Genomic DNA, 13,121 nt, shown 5'->3' on the forward strand with positions numbered 1-13,121 from the left:
AAGTTTGAAACCAAAAATACAGAACTTCTATGCTATTCAAATGTACAGAAGTATATAAGCTTCTCCAAAAATACGAAGCTCTGTAACAAAATAAAAACATATCTGATGGCGATCACTGGTGAGGATCTGAAGGAAAACGAAACATAAACAGATGTGAGCTACACGGCTCAGTAAGTAATCCTGCATAATCCTACCGGATCAACCAGTAGACTAAACATGTAAATCAGGGTTTTGAGAAGCTGACATGCATGTTTATCTAATAATCATCCTGGCATAATAAGTATGCAATTTAAACAAAGCAGTAGTGCAAATCACAAAATTTTCATATTATATGCATATGAAACCGTGCCCCCCGACATGCCGCGGTCCTTTTACTCTCGGATGCTACTGCGAAGTCAGACTCGGCCACTGGCGGGGCCAGCTCAGTTACTATTCAGCCACTGGCGGGGCAAGCTCAGTTACTATTCAGCCACTGGCGGGGCAGGCCCAATTCCAATTCAGCCACTGGCGGGGCAGGCTCAGTTACTATTCAGCCACTGGCGGGGCAGCTCAGTTACTATTCAGCCACTGGCGGGGCAGCTCAGTTACTATTCAGCCACTGGCGGCTCAGTCATTCTCAGTAGCATCTTTGAGCCCATTATAGTGCCTCTGGGCTAGCTAAGACTTTATAAACTTACATGCATGATTATAATATCAGTATCATCATGTTGCATATATAGCCATAGCTTCTGGGATCATTAAAGTTACTTATGCATTGTAACATATCATGTATGAAACATATATACTTAAAATAAATGCTTAGGAAACATTAATAACATAACATGATCCATAACAGGATTAGGACAGGTTACTTACAGTGATTCGTTTTCTCCCAAGTTTCTTACGTCCTGGTGACGGATCCTGAGTCACCTAAAATCACATTATAATGAGCATATTATTTCCTTTTACTTGTTTGGATTCTACCCGAAATTTAGCCCAAGTCTAATGTGTTCATATTGGAGCCTTGATTGGGTCCATATGGTTTAATTGGCCTTCTAATTGGTCATTAGGCTTAATCCCAAGTTTAATTTGGGTTTAATTTTGGTTAAATTTATAGTCTGGCTTGTCCAGACTTAGCCCAATTTGATTGGGCTCGGGTTTAGTCAAATTTGGCTAAACCCTTTCCCCTTTTTTTTTTTTCTCTTTTTCTTTTTCTTTTTCTTTTTCTTTTTCTTTTTCTTTTTCTTTGGGCTTAACGGGTTGCGGGTTCGGATTCGGATCCGACCCGCGAACCCGTTATCAGGTTTTCTTCCCCCCTTCCAGAGGCTTCCGCCTCTTCATCTCCCGCTCTCCTCTCTCTCCTCTCTTTTCTCCTTCGTCTCCACCGAAACCCACGCCTCCGGCCGGTCCTCCGGCCCCCTCCTTCTCCTCCGGCCAGATCTGTGGCCTTCTCCCTCTCGGTCACTCCCTCTCCTTCTCTCTCTCTTTCTCTTTCTTTCTTCTTTGTTTTCGCCGAGACCCTAGCCTCCGGCCGAGCCCTCGGCTTTCTTCTTCTCCTCCGGCCGGATCTACGGCCTCCTCTCTCTCTCCTTTCCTCCCTTGCTCTCTCTTTCTTCTTTTTTTTTTTCTTTATTTTCACCGAAACCCTAATTTTCGGCCCACCGAAACCCTCCTCTTCTTCCTTTTTCTTCCCTTGCAGGCGGCCGGGGAGACGAGGCTCCCCCCGATCTACCAACCGAGGTGGAGTTCCCCCCCCGGAGCGCCGGCGGAAGGGAAGGCCAGCCCTTCCTCCCTCCGAAGTAATGCCGGAGAGGGGAAGGGCTCGGAGATGGGTCGGGATCCGGCTATAAACGAGAGCCTCCACCCGCTCCGTCCACGGCAAGGCATGGCCGGAGGGGATGAAGCCTCAAGGTCCGGTGAGTTCTTTTTTTCTTTCTTTCTTTCTTTCTTCTTTTTCTTTTCTTCGGTCCTTCCTTCCGGCACCACCACCCCTTGCCGGAGAAGAGGTGGTGGTCCGGCCGGGGCTGGCGGCCCTGTGGCCGCCTCTATTGTCGTCCCGGCCAGATATGGCGGCCTGGGTTGCCCCCCCGAACCCCAAGGTACCCGCGGCCGAGGCCGCGGTGTCCGGTTCGTCAACAGGCCGAACCCGGTTGGGTTCGGTCCGGATGGTCGCGGCCTGTGAGTCCGGCCCGACCCAGGGATTGTGGGTTTTTCTCCCTCTCCTGTGCCGGCCTCCTCCCCTCTATGTCACTGTTGACACAGAGGGGAAGAGCACCCCACAGAGGGGTTTCTCCATGCTTTATAATTTTATTAACAGGGAGTCCATACCTGGTTTTAGTCGGGTGTAGTCGGGCAGTGCTTCCTCCCTGGTAGTCCCCCCTTCTTCAGAGCTTCAGGGCTCCTTGGCCTTAGGCTCCAGGGCTTCGGCTCCCTCTCTCTTTCTCTCGTTCGGTGTTTAGGGGGGTCTGTGATTTGGGGTTGCCGGCAGAGGCTTAAATATTTGTTTAGAGGATGAAACCCCCCTCTGAGAGGTCCCATCCTCTCCTTTCCTCCATACTTCGGGACTGGCCGCCGCCCCCCTTGTCTCCGGCGCGCCGGCATCGGCTGCCAGCAGGGGGTGCGGTAACCCCTCCCTGTCGGTCTTATCCCTTCATTTTTTTTTTATTCCTGATAATAATTATGCTGGCTACAGTGAAATTTGGGCCCAACCCTTAACTGGGCCTATTTCTTATTGGGCCTAGTAGGTTGTGGGCCCGGACATTACATCCTTCCCCCCTTAAATAAATTTCGTCCTCGAAATTAAACATACCTCGGTTCTCGAAGAGCTGAGGGTAGCGTTGTCGCATCTCTTCCTCCAATTCCCAGGTAGCTTCCCTTTCAGTGTGGTTGGTCCACTGGACTTTAACGTAGGGAATGGTGCGCCTTCGGAGAATTTGCTCTTTTCTGTCTATGATGCGCAGGGGAGCCTCCTCATAGGTTAAATCTTTATTTAATTGCAGAGGCTCATGTGGTACCACATGGCTGGGATCCGAAACGTACCTCCGTAACAAAGAGACGTGAAAGACGTTGTGTACGCCTGATAGCTCTGAAGGTAGGGCCAATTTGTAGGCAACTTTGCCTATTCTAGCAAGAACCTCAAATGGGCCAATGTAGCGAGGACTTAATTTGCGGTGTCTTCCGAATCGGATAATACCCTTTGATGGTGAAATTTTTAGGAAGACAAAGTTTCCCTCCAAAAATTCCAAGGCCCTTCTTCCTCTGTCAGCCCATCTTTTCTGTCTATCCTGGGCAGCCTGAAGCCTTTGCTTAATTAGTAGTACCTTGTCTCTGGTGTGCTGGGCCAGTTCGGGGCCTAGCATTTTCCGCTCCCCGACATCATCCCAGTGTAAGGGGGATCGGCATCTTCTCCCATAGAGAGCTTCGTATGGGGCCATCTGGATACTGGAATGGTAGCTATTGTTATAAGCAAATTCCACCAGTGGTATGTAACTATCCCAGTTTCCACCTAGGTCCACAGTGCAAGCTCTCAGCATGTCTTCCAGAGTTTGGATTGTCCGCTCTGACTGGCCGTCAGTCTGGGGGTGGTATGCTGTACTGAGCCTCAGTCCGGTACCCATGGCCTTCTGAAAGCTTTCCCAGAATCTGGACACGAATCGGGGGTCACGATCAGAAATGATACTCACTGGTACTCCGTGCAGGCGTACAATCTCATCGATGTATAATTGGGCCAGCTTGTCTAAAGGAATACCAATTCTGAATGGCAGAAAATGAGCTGATTTTGTAAGGCGATCAACAATCACCCACACTGCATCATTCTTTCTCACCGTTTTGGGGAGTCCTGTAACAAAATCCATCGTGATGTGCTCCCACTTCCATTCAGGAATTTCTATTGGTTCCAGCAACCCTGCTGGCCTCTGGTGCTCTGCTTTTACTAGCTGACAGGTCAAGCATCGGGCCACAAACTCAGCTATTTCTCTCTTCATCCCCTTCCACCAGTAATGTTCCCGAAGGTCCCGGTACATTTTAGTATTGCCTGGATGAATAGAGAAACGGGATTGGTGGGCTTCTTCCATGATTTCCCTTTTTAGGTCAACATTTGCCGGTACACACAGTCGGTGGCCAAACCTTAGAGTGCCATCTGGGTGCATTTGGAGTTCGGGTCGCAACTCTTTCTCCACTTCATCCTTGAGCTGGCAAATGTGCTCATCAGACTGCTGGGCAACCTTTATTCTATCGATCAAGGTTGGTTGTATACTCAAGGCGGCCAGCAAAATTTTTGTAGTTTGGGTAACCACCTCAACCTGCATTTTATCGAGATCCTTCTGAATCTGTGGTTGAGTGGTGAGTAAAGCGGCGGAGCTTATAACTGACTTTCTGCTTAGGGCATCCGCCACCACGTTGGCCTTTCCTGGGTGGTATTTAATACTCAGGTCATAATCCTTCAAGAGTTCCAACCACCTTCTTTGCCTCATATTCAATTCCTTCTGGGTGAATATATACTTCAGGCTCTTGTGGTCGGTGTACACATCACAGTGTTCGCCATACAAATAATGTCTCCAAAGTTTCAAGGCGAACACTACTGCGGCCAACTCTAGGTCATGTGTCGGGTAGTTCTGTTCATAGGGTTTCAGCTGTCTCGAGGCATAGACTACCACCTTGCCATCTTGCATCAGCACACAGCCTAGCCCGTTCTTGGAAGCATCACTGTAGATGGTAAATTCTCCAGTTAAGGACGGTAATGTCAAAATTGGGGCAGAAACTAACCTTTGTTTAAGCTCCTGGAAGCTCCTCTCACACTTGCCGTCCCAGATAAACTTGGCCCGTTTCTTAGTCAACTGGGTCAAGGGGGTAGCTATTTTGGAGAACCCTTCCGCAAATCGCCGGTAATACCCGGCTAATCCCAAAAAGCTTCTTATTTCCTTGGCGTTGGTGGGACGAGGCCAATCCACCACCGCTTCTATCTTCTTGGGGTCCACTGACACTCCTTCCTTGGAGATTATATGGCCGAGGAATGCCACACTGTCCAGCCAGAACTCACATTTGTTCAGCTTGGCGTACAGCCTCTTCTCTCGAAGGATTTGTAGCACCACCCTCAAATGGTCTTCCTGTTCCTTCCGGCTCTTTGAGTATATCAAAATGTCATCGATAAAAACTATCACGAACTGATCCAAATATTGTTTAAAGACTCTGTTCATCAAGTCCATAAATGCAGCCGGGGCATTGGTCAGTCCAAAAGGCATAACCAGAAATTCATAATGCCCATACCTGGTTCGAAATGCAGTTTTTGGCACATCCTCAGATTTGATCTTCAGCTGATGGTAGCCTGACCTCAAATCTATCTTGGAGAAGACTTCGGCGCCTTGCAGCTGATCAAACAGGTCATCGATCCGAGGTAGGGGATATTTGTTCTTTATGGTTATCTTGTTCAATTCCCGGTAATCGATGCATAGCCGCATACTCCCGTCTTTCTTTTTCACAAATAGGACAGGAGCTCCCCATGGCGACGCACTGGGTTGGATGAACTTTTTATCCAGGAGTTCTTGTAGTTGTACCTTCAATTCCCTTAACTCAGCAGGGGCCATCCGGTAAGGAGCCTTGGAGACTGGCCCCTCTCCTGGTACGAGGTCGATTGTGAATTCGATCTCTCGGTCTGGGGGTAATCCTGGTAATTCCTCCGGGAAGACATCCGGATATTCTCTGACTACTGGAATATCTTCCAGTTTGGTCTCTTTCTGGGTATCCATTACACAGGCCAGATAGGCCATACACCCTTTTCTCACAGCCTTTCCAGCTTTCAAGGCAGAAATAAAGTGTAGTGTAGGAGCATCTTGAAGGGGTATATCGCCCTGAAAGAAAAATTCTTGCTCCCCAGGTATCCGAAATACCACCCTCTTGTGGTAACAATCAATGTGGGCGTGATACTGTGACATCCAGTCCATGCCCAAGATAATATCAAAGTCTTGCATGTCAAGCTGTAAAAGATTTGTCTCTAATTCTTTTTCCCCTATCTGAATTATGCAATCTTTATGTTTAGTGTCAACAATTGCGGTTTTCTGAAGGGGTGTAGCAACATGCCATGGTTCCACTAATTTCTCAGATGTGCTATGTAATTGTCTGGAAAAGCTAACCGACACGAAAGAATGCGTAGAACCAGAATCAAATAGAATGAGGGCAGGAACCAAGTTGACCAGAAGTGTACCTGTCACCACTTGATCGCTAGCACTGGCATCCTGTCGAGTCAGTGCGAAAACCCGAGGGTTACCCCTCGATCTCTGGTCCTCTGGTGCAGTATGTCTGGGCTCGTCCTTCTTTCGGCTAGGGCAGTTGCGGGCGATGTGTCCTGTCTGCCCGCAAGAATAACAAGCTCCGGTCTTCTTCATGCAGGTACCCCTGTGGTTTCCGCCACAGGTGGGGCAGCCTCTGCTCTGTCTCTTCTTGGGCACAGACCCCTTGCTGCCTCCAGCCCCACTACTCGGTGCTCCTGATGACCGGGTCCTCTTCAGGTCCTCCCTCTCTCTCCCGGACCGTATCAGGTCAGCCTCAACCTTCAAGGCTCGGTCCAGTACATCTTTGTAGCTTGAGAATAAATGGGAGGATATTCGGGACCGAATCCCGTACCTCAATCCCTGCTCAAACCGGTTCACCTTACTTCTCTCATCCTCCATGAACTGGGGGCAAAATCGTCCCAGTTCGTTAAATTTATTGGCGTACTCCAGAACGGACATCTGGTCAGTCTGGGTTAGTGTCAAAAACTCATTCTGCTTCGCCAGGTGCACTGAGTCCGAAAAGTATTGATTGTAAAACATCCTCTTAAAGTCCCTCCAGGTGAGTCTGTCAACGGCATAAGCCGTCTCCATGGCCGTCCACCAGTATTCGGCGTTTCCGGTCAGCATGGAGGTCGCCAGCCGGACTGTCACCTCATCAGGAAAGTGGAGGGCTCGGAACATCTTTTCTATCTCCCGGATCCATGTTTCAGCCGCCATAGGGTCAGACCCACCCTCAAAGGTCGGGGGGTTCAGTCGGCGGAACCTCTCATAGCAGGAGTCTGCTGAAGGCATAGCGGCCAACTGCATCATCTGCTGCTGTTGCAGCACTTGCGCCATAAGCTGATACACTCCGGCTAGGCCTGCCTGACCTGCTGCAGACCGTGGAGTATCCGGGAAAACTGACCGCTCGCTGGGCTCCGGGGAGGGTGGTCTCCGGTCGTCATCCATATCTTCCTAATGATCACCTAGCAGTCAAAAATTTTTAAAGTGAGGTTATGATAAACTAGCATATTATAACATTTTCTATGACGGTGACATTCTTAACTACCCTTTTCCTTAGGCATTTTATGGTTATTCTATTATTTAACCTAAGGCTCTGATACCACTAGATGTCACGCCCCGGATCCGGATCCGTGACACGGCCGTGCTATTGCCGACTATCGCCCACAGTAGCACGCAGCCTCATACAGGGGTAACAGGTAGCCAAAAAGGATTCATCCTTATATATATATTAAAAGTTTGCAGTACAACCTTCAAGTTTGAAACCAAAAATACAGAACTTCTATGCTATTCAAATGTACAGAAGTATATAAGCTTCTCCAAAAATACGAAGCTCTGTAACAAAATAAAAACATATCTGATGGCGATCACTGGTGAGGATCTGAAAGAAAACGAAACATAAACAGATGTGAGCTACACGGCTCAGTAAGTAATCCTGCATAATCCTACCGGATCAACCAGTAGACTAAATATGTAAATCAGGGTTTTGAGAAGCTGACATGCATGTTTATCTAATAATCATCCTGGCATAATAAGTATGCAATTTAAACAAAGCAGTAGTGCAAATCACAAAATTTTCATATTATATGCATATGAAACCGTGCCCCCCGACATGCCGTGGTCCTTTTACTCTCGGATGCTACTGCGAAGTCAGACTCGGCCACTGGCGGGGCCAGCTCAGTTACTATTCAGCCACTGGCGGGGCAAGCTCAGTTACTATTCAGCCACTGGCGGGGCAGGCCCAATTCCAATTCAGCCACTGGCGGGGCAGGCTCAGTTACTATTCAGCCACTGGCGGGGCAGCTTAGTTACTATTCAGCCACTGGCGGGGCAGCTCAGTTACTATTCAGCCACTGGCGGCTCAGTCATTCTCAGTAGCATCTTTGAGCCCATTATAGTGCCTCTGGGCTAGCTAAGACTTTATAAACTTACATGCATGATTATAATATCAGTATCATCATGTTGCATACATAGCCATAGCTTCTGGGATCATTAAAGTTACTTATGCATTGTAACATATCATGTATGAAACATATATACTTAAAATAAATGCTTAGGAAACATTAATAACATAACATGATCCATAACAGGATTAGGACAGGTTACTTACAGTGATTCGTTTTCTCCCAAGTTTCTTACGTCCTGGTGACGGATCCTGAGTCACCTAAAATCACATTATAATGAGCATATTATTTCCTTTTACTTGTTTGGATTCTACCCGAAATTTAGCCCAAGTCTAATGTGTTCATATTGGAGCCTTGATTGGGTCCATATGGTTTAATTGGCATTCTAATTGGTCATTAGGCTTAATCCCAAGTTTAATTTGGGTTTAATTTTGGTTAAATTTATAGTCTGGCTTGTCCAGACTTAGCCCAATTTGATTGGGCTCGGGTTTAGTCAAATTTGGCTAAACCCTTTCCCCTTTTTTTTTCTCTTTTTCTTTTTCTTTTTCTTTTTCTTTTTCTTTGGGCTTAACGGGTTGCGGGTTCGGATTCGGATCCGACCCGCGAACCCGTTATCAGGTTTTCTTCCCCCCTTCCAGAGGCTTCCGCCTCTTCATCTCCCGCTCTCCTCTCTCTCCTCTCTTTTCTCCTTCGTCTCCACCGAAACCCACGCCTCCGGCCGGTCCTCCGGCCCCCTCCTTCTCCTCCGGCCAGATCTGTGGCCTTCTCCCTCTCGGTCACTCCCTCTCCTTCTCTCTCTCTTTCTCTTTCTTTCTTCTTTGTTTTCGCCGAGACCCTAGCCTCCGGCCGAGCCCTCGGCTTTCTTCTTCTCCTCCGGCCGGATCTACGGCCTCCTCTCTCTCTCCTTTCCTCCCTTGCTCTCTCTTTCTTCTTTTTTTTTTTCTTTATTTTCACCGAAACCCTGACTTCCGGCCCACCGAAACCCTCCTCTTCTTCCTTTTTCTTCCCTTGCAGGCGGCCGGGGAGACGAGGCTCCCCCCGATCTACCAACCGAGGTGGAGTTTCCCCCCCCGGAGCGCCGGCGGAAGGGAAGGCCAGCCCTTCCTCCCTCCGAAGTAATGCCGGAGAGGGGAAGGGCTCGGAGATGGGTCGGGATCCAGCTATAAACGAGAGCCTCCACCCGCTCCGTCCACGGCAAGGCATGGCCGGAGGGGATGAAGCCTCAAGGTCCGGTGAGTTCTTTTTTTCTTTCTTTCTTTCTTTCTTCTTTTTCTTTTCTTCGGTCCTTCCTTCCGGCACCACCACCCCTTGCCGGAGAAGAGGTGGTGGTCCGGCCGGGGCTGGCGGCCCTGTGGCCGCCTCTGTTGTCGTCCCGGCCAGATATGGCGGCCTGGGTTGCCCCCCCCCGAACCCCAAGGTACCCGCGGCCGAGGCCGCGGTGTCCGGTTCGTCAACAGGCCGAACCCGGTTGGGTTCGGTCCGGATGGTCGCGGCCTGTGAGTCCGGCCCGACCCAGGGATTGTGGGTTTTTCTCCCTCTCCTGTGCCGGCCTCCCCTCTATGTCACTGTTGACACAGAGGGGAAGAGCACCCCACAGAGGGGTTTCTCCATGCTTTATAATTTTATTAACAGGGAGTCCATACTTGGTTTTAGTCGGGTGTAGTCGGGCAGTGCTTCCTCCCTGGTAGTCCCCCCTTCTTCAAAGCTTCAGGGCTCCTTGGCCTTAGGCTCCAGGGCTTCGGCTCCCTCTCTCTTTCTCTCGTTCGGTGTTTAGGGGGGTCTGTGATTTGGGGTTGCCGGCAGAGGCTTAAATATTTGTTTAGAGGATGAAACCCCCCTCTGAGAGGTCCCATCCTCTCCTTTCCTCCATACTTCGGGACTGGCCGCCGCCCCCCCTTGTCTCCGGCGCGCCGGCATCGGCTGCCAGCAGGGGGTGCGGTAACCCCTCCCTGTCGGTCTTATCCCTTCATTTTTTTTTTTATTCCTGATAATAATTATGCTGGCTACAGTGAAATTTGGGCCCAACCCTTAACTGGGCCTATTTCTTATTGGGCCTAGTAGGTTGTGGGCCCGGACATTACATCCTTCCCCCCTTAAATAAATTTCGTCCTCGAAATTAAACATACCTCGGTTCTCGAAGAGCTGAGGGTAGCGTTGTCGCATCTCTTCCTCCAATTCCCAGGTAGCTTCCCTTTCAGTGTGGTTGGTCCACTGGACTTTAACGTAGGGAATGGTGCGCCTTCGGAGAATTTGCTCTTTTCTGTCTATGATGCGCAGGGGAGCCTCCTCATAGGTTAAATCTTTATTTAATTGCAGAGGCTCATGTGGTACCACATGGCTGGGATCCGGAACGTACCTCCGTAACAAAGAGACGTGAAAGACGTTGTGTACGCCTGATAGCTCTGAAGGTAGGGCCAATTTGTAGGCAACTTTGCCTATTCTAGCAAGAACCTCAAATGGGCCAATGTAGCGAGGACTTAATTTGCAGTGTCTTCCGAATCGGGTAATACCCTTTGATGGTGAAATTTTTAGGAAGACAAAGTTCCCCTCCAAAAATTCCAAGGCCCTTCTTCCTCTGTCAGCCCATCTTTTCTGTCTATCCTGGGCAGCCTGAAGCCTTTGCTTAATTAGTAGTACCTTGTCTCTGGTGTGCTGGGCCAGTTCGGAGCCTAGCATTTTCCGCTCCCCGACATCATCCCAGTGTAAGGGGGATCGGCATCTTCTCCCATAGAGAGCTTCGTATGGGGCCATCTGGATACTGGAATGGTAGCTATTGTTATAAGCAAATTCCACCAGTGGTATGTGACTATCCCAGTTTCCACCTAGGTCCACAGTGCAAGCTCTCAGCATGTCTTCCAGAGTTTGGATTGTCCGCTCTGACTGGCCGTCAGTCTGGGGGTGGTATGCTGTACTGAGCCTCAGTCCGGTACCCATGGCCTTCTGAAAGCTTTCCCAGAATCTGGACACGAATCGGGGGTCACGATCAGAAATGATACTCACTGGTACTCCGTGCAGGCGTACAATCTCATCGATGTATAATTGGGCCAGCTTGTCTAAAGGAGTACCAATTCTGAATGGCAGAAAATGAGCTGATTTTGTAAGGCGATCAACAATCACCCACACTGCATCATTCTTTCTCACCGTTTTGGGGAGTCCTGTAACAAAATCCATCGTGATGTGCTCCCACTTCCATTCAGGAATTTCTATTAGTTCCAGCAACCCTGCTGGCCTCTGGTGCTCTGCTTTTACTAGCTGACAGGTCAAGCATCGGGCCACAAACTCAGCTATTTCTCTCTTCATCCCCTTCCACCAGTAATGTTCCCGAAGGTCCCGGTACATTTTAGTATTGCCTGGATGAATAGAGAAACGGGATTGGTGGGCTTCTTCCATGATTTCCCTTTTTAGGTCAACATTTGCCGGTACACACAGTCGGTGGCCAAACCTTAGAGTGCCATCTGGGTGCATTTGGAGTTCGGGTCGCAACCCTTTCTCCACTTCATCCTTGAGCTGGCAAATGTGCTCATCAGACTGCTGGGCAACCTTTATTCTATCGATCAAGGTTGGTTGTATACTCAAGGCGGCCAGCAAAATTTTTGTAGTTTGGGTAACCACCTCAACCTGCATTTTATCGAGATCCTTCTGAATCTGTGGTTGAGTGGTGAGTAAAGCGGCGGAGCTTATAACTGACTTTCTGCTTAGGGCATCCGCCACCACGTTGGCCTTTCCTGGGTGGTATTTAATACTCAGGTCATAATCCTTCAAGAGTTCCAACCACCTTCTTTGCCTCATATTCAATTCCTTCTGGGTGAATATATACTTCAGGCTCTTGTGGTCGGTGTACACATCACAGTGTTCGCCATACAAATAATGTCTCCAAGGTTTCAAGGCGAACACTACTGCGGCCAACTCTAGGTCATGTGTCGGGTAGTTCTGTTCATAGGGTTTCAGCTGTCTCGAGGCATAGACTACCACCTTGCCATCTTGCATCAGCACACAGCCTAGCCCGTTCTTGGAAGCATCACTGTAGATGGTAAATTCTCCAGTTAAGGACGGTAATGTCAAAATTGGGGCAGAAACTAACCTTTGTTTAAGCTCCTGGAAGCTCCTCTCACACTTGCCGTCCCAGATAAACTTGGCCCGTTTCTTAGTCAACTGGGTCAAGGGGGTAGCTATTTTGGAGAACCCTTCCGCAAATCGCCGGTAATACCCGGCTAATTCCAAAAAGCTTCTTATTTCCTTGGCGTTGGTGGGACGAGGCCAATCCACCACCGCTTCTATCTTCTTGGGGTCCACTGACACTCCTTCCTTGGAGATTATATGGCCGAGGAATGCCACACTGTCCAGCCAGAACTCACATTTGTTCAGCTTGGCGTACAGCCTCTTCTCTCGAAGGATTTGTAGCACCACCCTCAAATGGTCTTCCTGTTCCTTCCGGCTCTTTGAGTATATCAAAATGTCATCGATAAAAACTATCACGAACTGATCCAAATATTGTTTAAAGACTCTGTTCATCAAGTCCATAAATGCAGCCGGGGCATTGGTCAGTCCAAAAGGCATAACCAGAAATTCATAATGCCCATACCTGGTTCGAAATGCAGTTTTTGGCACATCCTCAGATTTGATCTTCAGCTAATGGTAGCCTGACCTCAAATCTATCTTGGAGAAGACTTGGGCGCCTTGCAGCTGATCAAACAGGTCATCGATCCGAGGTAGGGGATATTTGTTCTTTATGGTTATCTTGTTCAATTCTCGGTAATCGATGCATAGCCGCATACTCCCGTCTTTCTTTTTCACAAATAGGACAGGAGCTCCCCATGGCGACGCACTGGGCTGGATGAACTTTTTATCCAGGAGTTCTTGTAGTTGTACCTTCAATTCTCTTAACTCAGCAGGGGCCATCCGGTAAGGAGCCTTGGAGACTGGCCCCTCTCCTGGTGCGAGGTCGATTGTGAATTCGATCTCTCGGTCTGGG

This window comes from Phoenix dactylifera, unplaced genomic scaffold, assembly GCF_009389715.1.
Source record: "Phoenix dactylifera cultivar Barhee BC4 unplaced genomic scaffold, palm_55x_up_171113_PBpolish2nd_filt_p 000121F, whole genome shotgun sequence".
Lineage (NCBI taxonomy): Eukaryota > Viridiplantae > Streptophyta > Magnoliopsida > Arecales > Arecaceae > Phoenix > Phoenix dactylifera.